Raw genomic sequence first — 19,960 nt, 5'->3', positions numbered from 1 at the left:
ATTAGAGACACTTTAACACTTTCATGTAGTTCGTGTTTTAAAGTCTGATTTGTGGGCGCAATGTTTGCTTCTTAGATCTTAAAAAAGAAATGAAGTTATTTTGTGGAAGAATTCAGAATTAAGTTCATACAGGTTTTTTTTACAAATACAGTACATCAACCGAAACTCCCAAGGTCACATTTTAATATCACTGACCTAGGTTCTCGAAAGCATCATCAAATTTTCATGCGTGAGCATCTCTTCAACATAAGACTTTCGGTAAGCTACATAAGAAAATCTATTTTCGAATCAGTCAGAGACAGAGAAAGGGAGGTGGCGAAAAATCATCTCGAAAAACCGAACCATGTTGACCCAGATTGGCTGGCCGCAGCGACGACGACGTTGAATGTGCATCTGCATAGGCATAGCTGTGTTGTGTACTTGGGAAAAACTAAACTTTGCATTGTAAAGAATTGGAGGGAAAATTATTTTAGCGCATTTGGTTCAATCCAATTTCCAATCACAATCGATGGATGGGCGATTGTTTCTCTTCTTCTTCTATTGATTGAACTAAAAACTCATAGAAAAAGCCTGTGTTTGTGTGTGGGTGGATGGGTAGTTTTCTAGATGGTGCATTACCGCATTCGTGCTGATTCGCGCCCGGCATTGCAAACTTAATCAGCATAAAGTTGAGCCTCTATCATTATCGTGATCATTGAACACGATTTACCTACATATTGTTGCTTTGGCTTGGTACGAGATGCTGTCATCCAGTTGATGTTGGTATATGTCGCCTAGGGCTTTGTTCGAAACCAGTCACAGTTTAAAAGGTCTCGAATTGATTAGGGTTGAAAATATTTCAGATTTACAATTGATGTCATGATAGTTTAGTACATCTCTGAGCAAGATGGGAGAAATGATGCATTATTTAAATACCATTTAAACATTGGAATTTAGACTTTAATCAGACTTCAGATAATATCACCAAAATATCATGAACTTATACGTTTCTTTATCACGTGATATTCTTTGGTGTAAAAACTTTCTTCAACCCTTTTCTTCCCATGGTAGCACAGGTGATCAACAACTTTGCCCAGCTGCTGGGTGCTTTGAATCAACACCATTTTCACACCGAGTGTGCCGATATTAATGAAGAATCATTGTACGAAATTTGAAGATCAAAAGTTTTTTTTGAAGGTACCTATTAATCGCTTAAAATAACCACTGGTAAAATGACTAATATACAGATCCTAACCTTGTAGCATAGCAATATTCCCATGAACATGATCTTTAAAGAAATGGAGTTGATCCCAAAGAGTTGATAAAATGAGGAAAGAGATAAACTTTAGTTTTTTTTTAACCTAGACTACAAGATTCTTTGAAGGTGTCAATTCTGAAATTTACCACATGATTAATTACTTCGCTGAAATAGTAAGTTTCCATGAATTGGCCCGTGAACGAATCCTTCGACTCTCAGGGGTGACTCCTCCCATTTTGGCTTGAACTCGATAGCGCTTGCAGACAACAAAGAGTATCCAAAAAGGGTACTGGACTGCTAACTGCTAACTATCGATAGCATGTTCCTTCGTCTGGTTCCAACTTTTTTTTTCTCTCTTTCCAAGATCTAGATTCATTACCTACATAGGAAGTAACAATATTTACACAAGAAAGCTTATGAAAATCGATGAATTTGCTGCACTGGTGAGGCAGAAAAAGCATGAAGAAGCTCGAGAGCAGAGAAAATATTTCTAGCTAAAGGCATTTATTCTGAGTCGCAGTTAAAGCCAGCGCTGCGTCGAAGAAATGAAGTGGTCACATTGTATGTAAACAAAGAATGACCGTGAAATGCCGCTAGAAGGCGAGAGAAATTTGAGGAATAGGGTACGGTCGGGGTGAAGATAGGGCCAAGAAGCTAATTCAGAACTTCCGAGAGGTGGAGTAAGAGGATCGTCGTCGTCCCGTTCAGATTTGCACAGAACGGCAACAGCCGATAGGTACAGCTTCCTTAAATGGGCAGGACAAGTTTCCCGATTGGTATCACAAACAACCGTTCCGACCCGACCGTACCGTTTACTGGAATCGTTCGCAAATGGGGGAAAGAACAAAGAAAACTGTTTCGAGTTTGAGTTAAACTTACCGGAGTGTTTTGTTGAGCTGGTTTGGGCCGCTCTTTGGATGTTAAGTCTTATTATCGAATAAAGATTCGAACCACTTTGCAAAGCACAAGATTTCACTCGCGAATCACCGGATTTTGCGAAAGAAACACACTCGAGATTTTCTCTGCCAAACGATCGATAATAATTTTACAACTAACGAAAACAAGTTTCCATAAAGCGGGCCATAGACTATACAACATTTGTACAAATGCGATGAAATTCGATGAAATTTCGTCGCTGTGAGCACGATTTGCATAGTGTATGGCACTGCTTGAATGAGCGCCCAAACGATTGGAGTAAAATCGGTCGGGATCGAAATATTTTGTACAAAACATTCTCCCAGCCGGGGTGGAGATGGTTTTTTTGTTGCTGTTGTTGTTTTCGCCAGCAATCATTTGTGTCGCGTGAAATATGTTTGTATAGTGTGTGGGCGAGCATAGATCAAACAATCGACGCGGAATCATCGAATTTGTACAGGCCAATTTGTGTAGTCTATGGCCCGCTTAACAAAAGTGGGCTCCGTTCGAAGTGGAACTGTCAAAGTCAGCTGACGCGATGTTTTGATTGTGGGTGGTCGGCCACCCGAGAAACGGAATGGATAGGGCTTCTAATACTGCAATTTTTGATCAAAAAAAAAAGTTTAAAAAAAGTCAAAGTTCTTATGAAAGATAAGATAAGAATAGGAATTTTAAAAAAAGCTGTCAGATTAAGAATATAGATGCAGAATTCAAAACACAGAATTTTGAATCCAGATTTAAAATCAGATTGAAAATTCAGATACAACTTTTTCTTTGTTGGAAAGAATTCAGATTCAGATACATATTCAGAATTCAGATTTGAGAATTCATATTCGGATTTTAGACTCAGGAATCTTAATTAAAATTCCGAATTCAGTTTAGAATTTTAGAATTTAATAGGTATTTAGTTTAGAATATAAAATTTAAAACACAGATTCAAAGATCACAATTCAGATTTATATTCAGGATTCAGATTCAGAATTCTGATTTTAAATTCAGATTAAATTTGAGAATTCAGATTATTAACTCAGATTTCATATTTAAAGTTCAGAATTCAGATTAAGAATTCCAAATTCAGATTCAGAATTCAGATTCAGAATTCAGATTTAGAATTCAGATTCAGAATTCAGATTCAGAATTCAGAATTCAGATTCAGAATTCAGATTCAGAACTCAGATTCAGAATTCAGATTCAGAATCCAGATTCAGAATTCAAAATTCGGATTCAGGATTTAGATTCAGAATATAGAGTTTATGTTTAAAATTCTAATGTAGAATTCAGATTCGTAATTCAAATTCAGAATTCAGATTCAGAATTTAGATTCAGAATTTAGATTCAGAATTTAGATTCAGAATTCAGATTTGAAATTCAGATTCAGAGTTCAGATTCAAAATTCAGATTAAGAATTCCGAACTCAGATTCAGAATTCAGATTCAGATTCAGGATTAAGATTCAGAATTCAGATTCAGGATTCAGATTCAGAACTCAGATTCTTTTGTGTATGGGGATCAGCTGAATATAATGTTTTTCCTATGGGAATTCCGGCTTGCAGTCTTTTTTTAAAGCAAAAACGAAACTTTTTAGTCCCTGAAGAAGATCCAAAACGGATTGAAACGTTGGATTTATAAAAACAAAAATCATTTTTGCTTTAAAAAACTGCAAGCCGGAATTCCCATAGGAAGAACTCAGATTCAGAATCCTGATTCAGAATTCAGAATTTAGATTCAGAATTCTGATTCCGAATTCAGATTCAGAATTCAGATTCAGAATTCAGAATCAGAATTCAGAATCAGAATTCAGATTCAGAATTCAGATTCAGAATGCAGATTCAGAATTCAGATTCAGAATTCAGATTCAGAATTCAGATTCAGATATCAGATTCAGAATTCAGATTCGGAATTCAGATTCAGAATTCAGATTCAGAATTCAGATTCAGAATTCAGATTCAGAATTCAGATTCAGAATTCAGATTCAGAATTCAGATTCAGAATTCAGATTCAGAATTCAGATTCAGAATTCAGATTCAGAATTCAGATTCAGAATTCAGATTCAGAATTCAGATTCAGAATTCAGATTCAGAATTCAGATTCATAATTCAGATTCAGAATTCAGATTCAGAATTCAGATTCAGATTTCAGATTCAGAATTCAGATTCGGAATTCAGATTCAGAATTCAGATTCAGAATTCAGATTCAGAATTCAGATTCAGAATTCAGATTCAGAATTCAGATTCAGAATTCAGATTCAGAATTCAGATTCAGAATTCAGATTCAGAATTCAGATTCAGAATTCAGATTCATAATTCAGATTCAGAATTCAGATTCAGAATTCATAATTCAGATTCAGATTCAGAATTCAGATTCAGAATTCAGATTCAGAATTCAGATTCAGAATTCAGATTCAGAATTCAGATTCAGAATTCAGATTCAGAAATCAGATTCAGTATTCAGATACAGAATTCAGATTCAGAATTCAGATTCAGAATTCAGATTCAGAATTCAGATTCAGAATTCAGATTCGGAATTCAGATTCAGAATTCAGATTCAGAATTCAGATTCAGAATTCAGATTCAGAATTCAGATTCAGAATTCAGATTCAGAATTCAGATTCAGAATTCAGATTCAGAATTCAGATTCAGAATTCAGATTCAGAATTCAGATTCAGAATTCAGATTCATAATTCAGATTCAGAATTCAGATTCAGAATTCATAATTCAGATTCAGATTCAGAATTCAGATTCAGAATTCAGATTCAGAATTCAGATTCAGAATTCAGATTCAGAATTCAGATTCAGAATTCTGATTTAGAATTCAGATTCAGAAATCAGATTCAGTATTCAGATACAGAATTCAGATTCAAAATTCAGATTCAGAATTCAGATTCAGAATTCAGATTCAGAATTCAGATTCGGAATTCAGATTCAGAATTCAGATTCAGAATTCAGATTCAGAATTCAGATTCAGAATTCAGATTCAGAATTCAGATTCAGAATTCAGATTCAGAATTCAGATTCAGAATTCAGATTCAGAATTCAGATTCAGAATTCAGATTCAGAATTCAGATTCAGAATTCAGATTCAGAATTCAGATTCAGAATTCAGATTCAGAATTCAGATTCAGAATTCAGATTCAGAATTCAGATTCAGAATTCAGATTCAGAATTCAGATTCAGAATTCAGATTCAGAATTCAGATTCAGAATTCAGATTCAGAATTCAGATTCAGAATTCAGAATTCACATTCAGGATTCAGAATTCAGATTCAGAATTCAGATTCAGAATTCAGAATTCAGATTCAGAATTCAGATTCAGAATTCAGATTCAGAATTCAGATTCAGAATTCAGATTCAGAATTCAGATTCAGAATTCAGATTCAGAATTCAGATTCAGAATTCAGATTCAGAATTCAGATTCAGAATTCAGATTCAGAATTCAGATTCAGAATTCAGATTCAGAATTCGGATTCAGAATTCAGATTCAGAATTCAGATTCAGAATTCAGATTCAGAATTCAGATTCAGAATTCAGATTCAGAATTCAGATTCAGAATTCAGATTCAGAATTCAGATTCAGAATTCAGATTCAGAATTCAGATTCAGAATTCAGATTCAGAATTCAGATTCAGAATTCAGATTCAGAATTCAGATTCAGAATTCAGATTCAGAATTCAGATTCAGAATTCAGATTCAGAATTCAGATTCAGAATTCAGATTCAGAATTCAGATTCAGAATTCAGATTCAGAATTCAGATTCAGAATTCAGATTCAGAATTCAGATTCAGAATTCAGATTCAGAATTCAGATTCAGAACTCAGATTCAGAATTCAGATTCAGAATTCAGATTCAGAATTCAGATTCAGAATTCAGATTCAGAATTCAGAATTCAGAATTCAGATTCAGAATTCAGAATTCAGATTCAGAATTCAGATTCAGAATTCAGATTCAGAATTCAGATTCAGAATTCAGGTTCAGAATTCAGATTCAGAATTCAGATTTAGAATTCAGATTCAGAATTCAGATTCAGAATTCAGATTCAGAATTCGGATTCAGAATTCAGATTCAGAATTCAGATTCAGAATTCAGATTCAGAATTCAGATTCAGAATTCAGAATTCAGAATTCAGATTCAGAATTCAGATTTAGAATTCAGATTCAGAATTCAGATTCAGAATTCAGATTCAGAATTCAGATTCAGAATTCAGATTCAGAATTCAGATTCAGAATTCAGATTCAGAATTCAGATTCAGAATTCAGATTCAGAATTCAGATTCAGAATTCAGATTCAGAATTCAGATTCAGAATTCAGATTCAGAATTCAGATTCAGAATTCAGATTCAGAATTCAGATTCAGAATTCAGATTCAGAATTCAGATTCAGAATTCAGATTCAGAATTCAGATTTTAATTTAATGATTAATGGCATTTCGGTGAATTATACATTCTAATAGGAAGAATTTCAAATGAAAGTAATGAAAATTATAGACGGATAGATTAGATTAGGAAGCATGAAAGGTGTTGAAAATGAGCCAAGAGCGTGATTTGAGAAAACTTCTTGCCGCACAAGACCATTTGTCCCACATCGTATTATTGTCTAGAAGAAGCAAAGTCGATAGGCTGACTTTGCATTGATCTATACAATGATACATGGATGGATCGAAGCACGTGTTTTTCGTACCCCGATCGGACGAAAAACACGTGCTTCGATCCATCCATGTATCATTGTATAGATCAATGCAAAGTCAGCCTATCGACTTTGCTTCTTCTAGACAATAATACGATGTGGGACAAATGGTCTTGTGCGGCAAGAAGTTTTCTCAAATCACGCTCTTGGCTCATTTTCAACACCTTTCATGCTTCCTAATCTAATCTATCCGTCTATAATTTTCATTACTTTCATTTGAAATTCTTCCTATTAGAATGTATAATTCACCGAAATGCCATTAATCATTAAATTAAAATCATAAACCAGCGGTGATAAACTGTTAACACAGAATTCAGATTCAGAATTCAGATTCAGAATTCAGATTCAGAATTCAGATTCAGAATTGAGATTCAGAATTCAGATTCAGAATTCAGATTCAGAATTGAGATTCAGAATTCAGATTCAGAATTCAGATTCAGAATTCAGATTCAGAATTCAGATTCAGAATTCAGATTCAGAATTCAGATTCAGAATTCAGATTCAGAATTCAGATTCAGAATTGAGATTCAGAATTCAGATTCAGAATTCAGATTCAGAATTCAGATTCAGAATTCAGATTCAGAATTCAGATTCAGAATTCAGATTCAGAATTCAGATTCAGGATTCAGATTCAGAATTCAGATTCAGAATTCAGATTCAGAATTCAGATTCAGAATTCAGATTCAGAATTCAGATTCAGAATTCAGATTCAGAATTCAGATTCAGAATTCAGATTCAGAATTCAGATTCAGAATTCAGATTCAGAATTCAGATTCAGAATTCAGATTCAGAATTCAGATTCAGAATTCAGATTCAGAATTCAGATTCAGAATTCAGATTCAGAATTCAGATTCAGAATTCAGATTCAGAATTCAGATTCAGAATTCAGATTTAGAATTCAGATTCAGAATTCAGATTCAGAATTCAGATTCAGAATTCAGATTCAGAATTCAGATTCAGAATTCAGATTCAGAATTCAGATTCAGAATTCAGATTCAGAATTCAGATTCAGAATTCAGATTCAGAATTCAGATTCAGAATTCAGATTCAGAATTCAGATTCAGAATTCAGATTCAGAATTCAGATTCAGAATTCTGATTCAGAATTCAGATTCAGAATTCAGATTCAGAATTCAGATTCAGAATTCAGATTCAGAATTCAGATTCAGAATTCAGATTCAGAATTCAGATTCAGAATTCAGATTCAGAATTCAGATTCAGAATTCAGATTCAGAATTCAGATTCAGAATTCTGATTCAGAATTCAGATTCAGAATTCAGATTCAGAATTCAGATTCAGAATTCAGATTCAGAATTCAGATTCAGAATTCAGATTCAGAATTCAGATTCAGAATTCAGATTCAGAATTCAGATTCAGAATTCAGATTCAGAATTCAGATTCAGAATTCAGATTCAGAATTCTGTAAATTTATTTTTCGGCATATCGGTGAAAAGTAGTTATGAAATTGATAAAGATGGATAGAGAAGTGAGAAGAAAATTTACAGATGTTGAAAAGAGCGAAAGAGCATTTTTGCGAGGAAACTTATTAACGTACACCATACTTTACCCTGCAACATTTCATTATTTAGGAGAAGTAGTACCGGGATAGAGGTGGCACTACCTTAACCTATACAATGAAATCTGGTTGGTCCGAAGTCTACATGTGGTGGACACGTATACTCCGGACGGGCAAAATATGGCGTACGTTAAGCTCCAGAAAGCTTCCCTATTGCGCGCAATGGTTCTATCGATGCGCTAGCCGTGTTGATATTTCGTTATCACGGCATGAATGCACTGTATGAGTGCTAATCATTAGGGTCAACGGTCCAATTTGGCTAAGCCCGAATTATTTTGAACCATTGATTTGATTTGATTTTTAAAGCCTATTATTATGATTTTTAAGATAAGTTAACCACCGTTAATTAATTTTGTAAATTTATTTTTCGGCATATCGGTGAAAAGTAGTTATGAAATTGATAAAGATGGATAGAGAAGTGAGAAGAAAATTTACAGATGTTGAAAAGAGCGAAAGAGCATTTTTGCGAGGAAACTTATTAACGTACACCATACTTTACCCTGCAACATTTCATTATTTAGGAGAAGTAGTACCGGGATAGAGGTGGCACTACCTTAACCTATACCTATACCTACCCACATGTAGACTTCGGACCAACCAGATTTCATTGTATAGGTTAAGGTAGTGCCACCTCTATCCCGGTACTACTTCTCCTAAATAATGAAATGTTGCAGGGTAAAGTATGGTGTACGTTAATAAGTTTCCTCGCAAAAATGCTCTTTCGCTCTTTTCAACATCTGTAAATTTTCTTCTCACTTCTCTATCCATCTTTATCAATTTCATAACTACTTTTCACCGATATGCCGAAAAATAAATTTACAAAATTAATTAACGGTGGTTAACTTATCTTAAAAATCATAATAATAGGCTTTAAAAATCAAATCAAATCAATGGTTCAAAATAATTCGGGCTTAGCCAAATTGGACCGTTGACCCTAATGATTAGCACTCATACAGTGCATTCATGCCGTGATAACGAAATATCAACACGGCTAGCGCATCGATAGAACCATTGCGCGCAATAGGGAAGCTTTCTGGAGCTTAACGTACGCCATATTTTGCCCGTCCGGAGTATACGTGTCCACCACATGTAGACTTCGGACCAACCAGATTTCATTGTATAGGTTAAGGTAGTGCCACCTCTATCCCGGTACTACTTCTCCTAAATAATGAAATGTTGCAGGGTAAAGTATGGTGTACGTTAATAAGTTTCCTCGCAAAAATGCTCTTTCGCTCTTTTCAACATCTGTAAATTTTCTTCTCACTTCTCTATCCATCTTTATCAATTTCATAACTACTTTTCACCGATATGCCGAAAAATAAATTTACAAAATTAATTAACGGTGGTTAACTTATCTTAAAAATCATAATAATAGGCTTTAAAAATCAAATCAAATCAATGGTTCAAAATAATTCGGGCTTAGCCAAATTGGACCGTTGACCCTAATGATTAGCACTCATACAGTGCATTCATGCCGTGATAACGAAATATCAACACGGCTAGCGCATCGATAGAACCATTGCGCGCAATAGGGAAGCTTTCTGGAGCTTAACGTACGCCATATTTTGCCCGTCCGGAGTATACGTGTCCACCACATGTAGACTTCGGACCAACCAGATTTCATTGTATAGGTTAAGGTAGTGCCACCTCTATCCCGGTACTACTTCTCCTAAATAATGAAATGTTGCAGGGTAAAGTATGGTGTACGTTAATAAGTTTCCTCGCAAAAATGCTCTTTCGCTCTTTTCAACATCTGTAAATTTTCTTCTCACTTCTCTATCCATCTTTATCAATTTCATAACTACTTTTCACCGATATGCCGAAAAATAAATTTACAAAATTAATTAACGGTGGTTAACTTATCTTAAAAATCATAATAATAGGCTTTAAAAATCAAATCAAATCAATGGTTCAAAATAATTCGGGCTTAGCCAAATTGGACCGTTGACCCTAATGATTAGCACTCATACAGTGCATTCATGCCGTGATAACGAAATATCAACACGGCTAGCGCATCGATAGAACCATTGCGCGCAATAGGGAAGCTTTCTGGAGCTTAACGTACGCCATATTTTGCCCGTCCGGAGTATACGTGTCCACCACATGTAGACTTCGGACCAACCAGATTTCATTGTATAGGTTAAGGTAGTGCCACCTCTATCCCGGTACTACTTCTCCTAAATAATGAAATGTTGCAGGGTAAAGTATGGTGTACGTTAATAAGTTTCCTCGCAAAAATGCTCTTTCGCTCTTTTCAACATCTGTAAATTTTCTTCTCACTTCTCTATCCATCTTTATCAATTTCATAACTACTTTTCACCGATATGCCGAAAAATAAATTTACAAAATTAATTAACGGTGGTTAACTTATCTTAAAAATCATAATAATAGGCTTTAAAAATCAAATCAAATCAATGGTTCAAAATAATTCGGGCTTAGCCAAATTGGACCGTTGACCCTAATGATTAGCACTCATACAGTGCATTCATGCCGTGATAACGAAATATCAACACGGCTAGCGCATCGATAGAACCATTGCGCGCAATAGGGAAGCTTTCTGGAGCTTAACGTACGCCATATTTTGCCCGTCCGGAGTATACGTGTCCACCACATGTAGACTTCGGACCAACCAGATTTCATTGTATAGGTTAAGGTAGTGCCACCTCTATCCCGGTACTACTTCTCCTAAATAATGAAATGTTGCAGGGTAAAGTATGGTGTACGTTAATAAGTTTCCTCGCAAAAATGCTCTTTCGCTCTTTTCAACATCTGTAAATTTTCTTCTCACTTCTCTATCCATCTTTATCAATTTCATAACTACTTTTCACCGATATGCCGAAAAATAAATTTACAAAATTAATTAACGGTGGTTAACTTATCTTAAGATTCAGAATTCAGATTCAGAATTCAGATTCAGAATTCAGATTCAGAATTCAGATTCAGAATTCAGATTCAGAATTCAGATTCAGAATTCAGATTCAGAATTCAGATTCAGAATTCAGATTCAGAATTCAGATTCAGAATTCAGATTCAGAATTCAGATTCATAATTCAGATTCCGAACTCAGATTCAGAATTCAGATTTAGAAATTAGAATCAGAATTCAGATTCAGAACGCAGATTCAGAATTTATAATCAGAATTCATATTCAAAGTTCAAATTTAGAATTCAGAATTCTTAACTCAGATTCGTAACATTTTTGGGATTTTGGTTACGAATGAAACATTCAAAAGGGTTAAAAATGCTTTTGCTTTAAACTTTTAAATTTTTTTAAAAGTATTTTCGGATACTTGCTTGAAAGTTTGTTGAAAAATCTTAGTTTTTTTTTTAAATTGCTATCTGGATTTAGCTTCGAATGATTTATCAAGTTAATACCAGATAAATACAAATTATTTCCCTTTCACATTAATTAATCCGTTTATATTACTGAAAAATCAGTGAAATAAGTGGTTTGAAAAATCAAAGAGAAATCAATAAAACTCACTCTTAAAATTTATCTATTTGCAATGATTTTAACTTTTTCAAGCACACTGAATTCAAATATGTTATAAAATAGTTTTTTTTATCAGCTCTGGTTTTGTTAATTCAGGAGCAAATTTTAAAATCAATTAAAAGATCGTCATTAAAATAACTTATTTTTTTACACTTTTATGACAAAGCAGTAGAATGTTACTTAAATATATCAATTGAAGGTTCTTAATCAACCTTCAACTTTTTCGAAGTCAGCAAGTAATTTTTTGCTTCCGAGAAAAGAGTTAAAGAAATTTTCCTTGTTTTTTTTTTAGAAGAACATGATTTTTTTCAGTAAAGCATGAAAATTTTAAAGAGAATTAAAATTAAAAGAAATCCTAGTTAGGTATATATAAAAAAATGAAAACGTTTTACAGTCTTCAACAAAGTTTTGAATTATATAAAACTGTTTTCCTTATGACTTCAAAAACGTCTACCACTGATGTTAAAAAAAAGTTAGGCTTTTACTATCGCATTTTTTTTAATGTTTTGGAATTAATTTTCTTTGAAGCACTTTAACTCTGGATTCAGAAAATGTAAAAAAAAAATCATAAAGTCAGTTTCTTTTGTTTTTGTTTTTGTTTAAAGTTTAAGTTTTAAGATTCATTTTATTCAAATCTGATCAATTAAAAAAAAAATCCAAAGGCAATAACTAAATTTGTCAAAAGATTCGAATTCGGAGCGCTAAATTTTTCTGAAATAACTTATAAAAAAAGATTTTCGGTTTCTTTTTGTTATTCAAACTTGAGATGCACAAACTCTTAATTTCATAGTCTGTTTTTGTATGATTTCTTTCAAAAATATTTAAATTAGCTCAGGATGCGGAATATTTGGGACTCTGTAAGCGTTTCAACGGAAACGTATTGTTTATAAACGGAGTAGAGTTTTCTAAAGTTTTCCGTTCAGCATGCTGAAAAGTAAACCAAAACCGTTAGTTTATATTTATATTTCACGTTTAAAAAAAAACTTCATCTAAAACTTAACAATAAAGATATCAAATTCACATTTAACTAAACTTATAACTTCCCGGGTGTAGTGAATGAGGGAAACATATTAAATAAATATTCCGTTTAATGATTGAATCCTGAACAATTTCATGATAAATATCAATCGATTTGTATCAGTGTTCCGACAGAGATTTCAGTTAGGCCGATGACATACACCCAAAATAATTTAGAAATTAATTCTACGGTATTTTTCACGTAAACTAAGATTTTGATGCATCATATCGATTCTACGTGAATTTTGTAGTAACCCCAGTGTAACAAGGACGCCCCGGTAGCAACTACTTTATTTCCACATAACTGACTCATGAATTTCACGTAAAGTCTAAGTGGATGATTTCTAATCCGTTTTGTGCATTTTTCTCCAGCGTGTGGTGGTAAATTCAAATTAGAATATAGTCAGCTTTGTTCCATGTTGTGAAATTTTTGAAGCCGTTGTGCCTGTTGTCATCATGATCGGATATTCAACTGTTTAGGATTTGTTGTTTTGGTAAGTGATAATAATTCTTAATTGCAATCCGCTAATTTTTGTTTTTCTCATTTCATTTTTTCTGATAGCAATGGCTCTGGATACAAGTGCTTTTCCGTTGGATCTGAAGATGACCTTTCGTTCTTTGGTGGGTCTGTTCGAAAAAGAGGTTCAACGGAACACCATTTACGGAACAACAGACAAGGTAAAATATATTTTATTTAAATAATACTTTTTTTTTATTAATGTATACTTTTCAATTTTTACAGGATAGAAAGCTGCGTTGAAGGATGTCCAAAAATAAGTGTTTCTTATACTTAAAATGTGTAGTGTTAAGATGTGCAAAGATAGTAAAATAAAGTTTATTCACAACAAAATTTAGCTTTTTTTGAAACATTATGAAAAATAACAAAAACAGGAAGAAAAAACAAACAAACTTACTTTCATTCGGATATTAAAAACATTCCTCGTGGCTATCATAAACAAACCGCGTTGAACTGACAAAAAAATCACGTAAAATGTATGTGTGTTCCATGAAGCACAAATTCTTATAGGGACGCGTCCACATATTGATTTCGTAGCATCTACGTGAAAATCAATTGGATAAAAATTATGTAGTTTTTCACGTAGCCCCTACGTGCGGATTATTTTGGGTGTAGTGAATACGATGCGATGCGATGCGGTGAATGCGATTCAATGCGGTGAACCACATTTGATAAAATGTATGTGAATCGCTTAAACCTGACATACTCAACGCGGCGAAGCAGATGTCAATTTGTTCCGCCGCTCGAGTTCGCGTAGGCTGCGTCCGTAAATTTTCCGCCAATTCGCATCGCATCGCACTCACTATGTCATCGGCCTTACTCTGTTGGAAGCTTTGAGAAAGAGCTTTTGCTTAACAACATGTTGGAATAAAAGAGAAATATGTAAGTGAAAGAGAGAGACGATCTAGGGCTGATCTAAAGCTGTGCTTAACCGGTCTGGTCATTCTAGTTGCGATGCTTGCGATAGACGTTTGCGTTTTAATTTGTTTTAATTATACGCGTTATTCGAAATTCGGATAGGATGTTCGAGCTGCAAAAATAGCGCAGAACACGACACCGGGGAGTGTTTCGTTTGACGATGGAAAGGCTTATGGAATGAATGAATGTGTTCATTATATTTACACAACGCCGTTTCTTCTATCTTCAATAAGATGTATCTATAAAAATAGAAACAATTTCATAAGACTCTTACATATTAGAAAAACAATTTTGCTCTCTTAAAAGAGGATTATAAGAAACATCTTAGAAAAAAACATAATAAAATTTTACCTGATTGTATATGTAGTCATTGTTTCAAACTATTTTAGGAATAAAAATCATGTAATGAACGAACAATTAAACTGGTGGATTCTGCGACACTAATGCTAAAAGTGATTTTTTTTTTTGCTATGTGGAATAATGTTCAATTCTTAATGTCACATGATTATATTCTTCAAATGATCTAATGTTTAATGTCGATTTTAATTTTTATTTAGGTCTCTTGTTAATTTGTTATTTTTAAAAACAAATTCATCAATTTTTATGTGTCCGTTGCATTCGTATGACACACCTTAATAGTAGCCATGTTTAAAACTTGTCAGATCACTCCAACGCAGCGCCCCATGCGGCCGCTAGCGCAAACCTACGTCTTCCACACCAAAACAAAGCCTATGCGCAGGCGCTTTCCAGCGCACGTGACTCGATTTTACATAGCCGTTGCATGAGTTTGGGTAGCTTGTAGCTAAATAGCACATGATAACCATGGAAAAACGACGACGGACGGACGCTTTTTCTTATCAGAACGCCGTCGTTTTTCAAGGGCCTCCTTGGCGTTTGACGGTGGGGCGCCACGCAACAGGCTGGCAAGGGTGGCAAGAAGAAACGCAACGAACGCTGTTGCTGTTGGTTATTTTTTGTGTATGACTTACCTCCCCTGACGTTGTTGCGGAAATGGATGGGTGGAAAAATTGGGGGTGGCATTTTTCGTTCTCGACTTGCGACGACAACTTGCTCGTAACGAAGCGCTTTTAGGAAAATTCAGTCCATAACAGGATACCGTCGAGACTGGTCGGAAAAGTTGGAAAGCTCTCCGCGAAGCAGCAAAAAGGCTGGTGCAGTGAAACACTTTCCTTCTATCCTTACATAATGGATATGACAAAATGGATCAATTGAGGAGTGTTCTTTGAGTTAAAAATAGTTGGGAAATTTTGTTTTTAAGCTATGAAAAGCCAGATTGGGGACTAGCACATTTTTTTTTATCGGATTTTCAGTAGATTGGGTTTGCAAACATTTGTTTTTGGTGCTATTTGTGAAATTGAAAAGTGTGAAAAAGTGAAATTTTCCGAGCTCGTTTTCTAAGTTTGCAACTTCAATGGATAATGATGGTAAGTTTCACAACCCCCAATGCATAAAAGTTTACTCTATTAGCTAAATATTATCGCTGTGACGGAATTAGTTCCGTCTAACACGTGTCCGGATTGTGGTCGCGTGGGTGTTAAGTTGTTATTTGCGAGATTCGTCGTCCATCGACGTCATTCGACGACTATCGTTGGATGGGAAAGCGAAAATTCCATGATGGCCGCACACGGAGCTTGCAGGAAAAATCGATATTTTCAATGGCTGCCTCGGCTGAGCTGGCTGGGTGTCATCTCACTCACAGCCATATGGGAATGGGGGGATGTTCAGCTGCTGGGATCTGACTGACTGAGGTTTCGGACTGGGTGGCTGGCTGTCATCATTCGGATATTCTCAAGTTCAGGCTGCCGTTTTTTACGTTGCGTTCGGGTTGTGGGCGAGCTTAGCACAGCTGATGGGAGATATAGTATTCTCGAAAAGTTGTACGGTTTACGATAACTGTCAGATGACGGGGCACAATTCAAATTAGGAGGGATGACGAAATAGCCTGAAGATTAAATCATTTGATTGAGTTTGAATTTTAACGTTATAAGACGCTGGTTTCCTTTTTTTTTATTTGAGGCTAAAAATAATGAATTAAGAAAAAAACGGAGTCATAACACATAACTTGAACGTAAATTTGGTGTGAGGGATCAAGTTCAATTTAGAAATCAATTTAATTTTTGATCTACACGTTCTAAATTATTTTTCTCAATTTGGTTCAACTTAACACTTGCTTTCAGACAGTTTAGTAATAAATTATACGGACCCAGAGTTTCCTAGCCACAGGCAGATAGGATTGATCCTTTTCCGAGCGATTGACGAATATCTGCACGATTTAGTCGTTAATCTCGTTCTCTAAATAGGACCTCTAGACAATCAAGGATTCAAACCGTGCGCCATACTTCATCAATAATTAATTTTCTTTCCCTCTTCTGCAACCGGAATAATGCCGGAGCAAATAAAACATAGCTTGATACGTAGCCAAATTTCAGAAGTTCATAAAATTCCATAGAGCATATAACTGAGCCTTCATTCCGATGGAAAAATTTTCTCCTCATAAAGTTCTGATGGGAAAATTTTCCTCGTTATGCGGATAGAGACTGCGAAAAAAAAAGGATTTGGTCTGTCGGCGTCATTGCAACACTGGGCAGTAAAACTTTATCATTCTTTTGGTTAACCCATTTGTAGTGAATACAGGAATAAGAAAATATCATACGTGGTATTGGCGTAAAAAAAAGTGTGAACTATCATTTGAGTATAATATCGATTTACATGAATCGATTTCACTCAAAAATGATATAGAACTTTTGATCGTGTACAACTTGTCGACGAAGTGAGAGAAACTCAACGAAAGTGAACGATGAAAAGAAGAGATTGTCGATTGAACGTCATTCAATTAACGAATCTTGTGATTAACGGTCGTGTGTTATGAAGTGAGACTAAAATACATTGGAAATTTTAAAAAGTGTTCAAATAAATAATTTTAAAGTACGATTGAAATTGAAACAAAATTTACTCTCGTTTTTAGAAAGATAGTAACTGTAAGAGGTACAACTTTTATAATTAAAAGAAATTAAAACCTCTTGCTATTACGGTTTTATACAACTCATGTCTCAAGCGCGTCTGCAAGAAGCCTGGATGTATGACAAGAAATGATGCGAAATTGTTTCAGAACTGACAAAATACAATTGCGTTTTATAAACAATATGAACCTATTTTAATTAGTACTTTCAAAGTTTTTAATTTACCCTCTAGTGCCCAACCCCGCCTTTAGACGAGGTCCACTAAAATCGGCATGAAATCAATGCCAATCATAGTTTTTACTTACGTTTTGCGCAAAATGTTTCAAAATATGTTTGTCTATCAATCCATATTTATGAAAACTGTTTGACTAGCAGTTGACAAAAGCTACAGCTAAGAGAAGCCTAAAAATATGAGTAAACATCAAATGGATGTTTTTTTCCGCAAAATAATAGATTAAGTGGCCATAAAAATCCTTGATCCATGTGTTTTCCTTCCTAAAACATTGATTGACTAACTCTGAAGGAACACTGAGAGTCAAGTTCCTTAGCCCCTGTGCTTATGCAATTTTTGAAAAAAACAAGTAAATCCTTTTTTCTCATTTATATGTTTTTTGTAGAACAAAAGTTGTTTGTAATCATAAAACTAAGCTTCCGTAATTTTTTCAGCGAAAAAAAATTTGGGTTCTAGTGCAGCGGTGAGAAACCTTTTGAATTTGAGTCTCAAATTTTTCACTGATTTTTTTTAAATCTTTATTTACTCATGCTGGCTTAACGCTGTTAAGCCCTGCTTTGACAAATTGGTCATTGATTGATAATTTGCAGAGTTCAATGGACAGTTATCATTACAATAAAAATATTCAAAATAAACATCAACCTTTAATAACTTAAATTTTTTGATTAAAAATAGACTAAAAATGAAACCTTTTTTAATTTGAGTCGGACCACCAGGAGAAATCAATTAATATTAGTAAATTTGAATGGTTATTTTTGAAAAGTCTTTTTTATTGATTTGAACTTCTTTGCAATTATTTGTTCTTCTATAAAGAGATATCATTTGCATTGCTTTTTCCAAATTTCTAAAGACCTTTTACGACTTATAAAAGTTGGTGGTACCTACTTTTATTTGAAAGTCTCTTGCGATAACTAATGGTTAGATTTTTTTTTGGAAATCGCTGTCTTCTTAGCCTTTGACGTCGAATCGTTATCGAATTTTATTGATTTAAATTTTCCTTTTCTGTGCTTGTTTTTGAAAAGTTTTTTTTTTAACAATTTTAAGTACTGGATAACAATGGAATGTTGGACAAAGTTTTAAAGTTTCCATTATTTTAAGGTTTTTTAAGCATATTTTGCCAAAAAATCTCATTTGCAGTTTTGATTCCTAATTTTTGATTCTTTGTTAACAATTTCCAAGGATTTTCTTAATGTAATTACAATGCCACTGCAGGAACAGGATTTCTAAGGTTGGTTTATGAAAATTTTGTGACATTGATAATGTGAATTGCCAATATGCATTCCTAAAATGTCTCAATATATCAATTTTTGGCATGATTTTTCGAGACAAAAATATTTCACTAGTTAATGGTTTCATTTTTTGTCAATATTTCAGTGCAAACGAAACAAACCAGTTTTTGGCAAGTTTTATGAAAAAAAAAAATCCTGAATATTCAAGAAATAATTCGAGATAAATCCAGTCGGGCACGAACGTACGAATTTTATGGAAACCGGCCCGAATTGCGCCCGCATTTACTTATATTAGTGGTGAAATTTAGCAAAAATTCAAATAAATTATGATTGTTTATGATGTAGATATGGGGGCAAAAACAAAATTTTAGAATTATTTTATTCAACATTGGTAATTTTTTTGAAGAATTGATTAGTTTAGAAGAAAACTCCAAGTGACTCAATTCAATTTTCTCTGATTTTGTTCGAGTAGTACTTTAATTAAGCTTAAATTGCCTGGATATTGTTCGGTTTTTGGATGGGAGGGAAAATTTAAGATCAAATGCCCGATTTTTATCAGGTTTTTCGAAAAATTGACCAGTTATGCCTGGCCCGTATATGTACAGGTAAAAATTCGGAATGCCTATTTTATGGCCTTACGATTTTTTTAACTCCTCCGATCCGATTTCAAGCATTTCGAATTTAATAGAACTCAATAAATGCTTCCAATACTAGAAAATGATGAAAAAACTGAATGATTGTGGGACTAATGCAAAAACAATCCAGTGAAGAGCATGTTAGATGAGGTCGCAAACATACCATTCTTTTTAGTTTTATATGGACTTGTATTTTATGATAATTCGCGATGCCAGGTAAATCTTTGACGTTTCGTGTGCCGCGCGTTGCTCATCCCTGTTCCTGAGGGTTATATGAAAGAAAACTTGAAAGCTATAAACCTAAATCCGTAAAGCTAAAATAATATTTTAAAATTCTTACTTCGGTCATTGTATCTAAAGACTGTAAATTCAAGCAACTGAATTTCACCCAAAACTCTTCAGTATGTTAGTCTGCGTCTAAACTCATTGAATATTGAATTATTTTAATTTCTCTGAAACTTCGATTAATCGATGCAACAGAATTTCCACGAACTTTAAACATAACAGTCAACGCCCAATCCAAATGTTTCTGAATTTA

At 34.1% G+C, this 19,960-nt stretch overlaps 2 protein-coding genes across 10 annotated transcripts in view; one reads left to right on the top strand and one right to left on the bottom strand.

Annotated features, from left to right (window-relative positions):
* Window positions 1-2,305, bottom strand: part of LOC129738445 (T-complex protein 11-like protein 1) — a 32,814-nt gene extending 30,509 nt beyond the window's left edge. For both annotated transcript variants that reach the window (XM_055729651.1, XM_055729652.1), the window contains exon 1: window positions 2,117-2,305. The gene's annotated coding sequence lies outside the window, so the exon portion shown is untranslated. The remainder of the gene's footprint in view (window positions 1-2,116) is intronic.
* Window positions 2,306-15,436: 13,131 nt separating this feature from the next.
* LOC129749837 (MAP kinase-activating death domain protein) overlaps window positions 15,437-19,960 on the top strand; it is an 84,723-nt gene continuing 80,199 nt past the window's right edge. For all 8 annotated transcript variants that reach the window (XM_055744943.1, XM_055744951.1, XM_055744979.1 and 5 more), the window contains exon 1: window positions 15,437-15,790. The gene's annotated coding sequence lies outside the window, so the exon portion shown is untranslated. The remainder of the gene's footprint in view (window positions 15,791-19,960) is intronic.

This window comes from Uranotaenia lowii, chromosome 1, assembly GCF_029784155.1.
Source record: "Uranotaenia lowii strain MFRU-FL chromosome 1, ASM2978415v1, whole genome shotgun sequence".
NCBI lineage: Eukaryota > Metazoa > Arthropoda > Insecta > Diptera > Culicidae > Uranotaenia > Uranotaenia lowii.
Note: the sequence above shows the minus strand (reverse complement) of the source record. Positions and strands in the feature narration are given on the sequence as shown.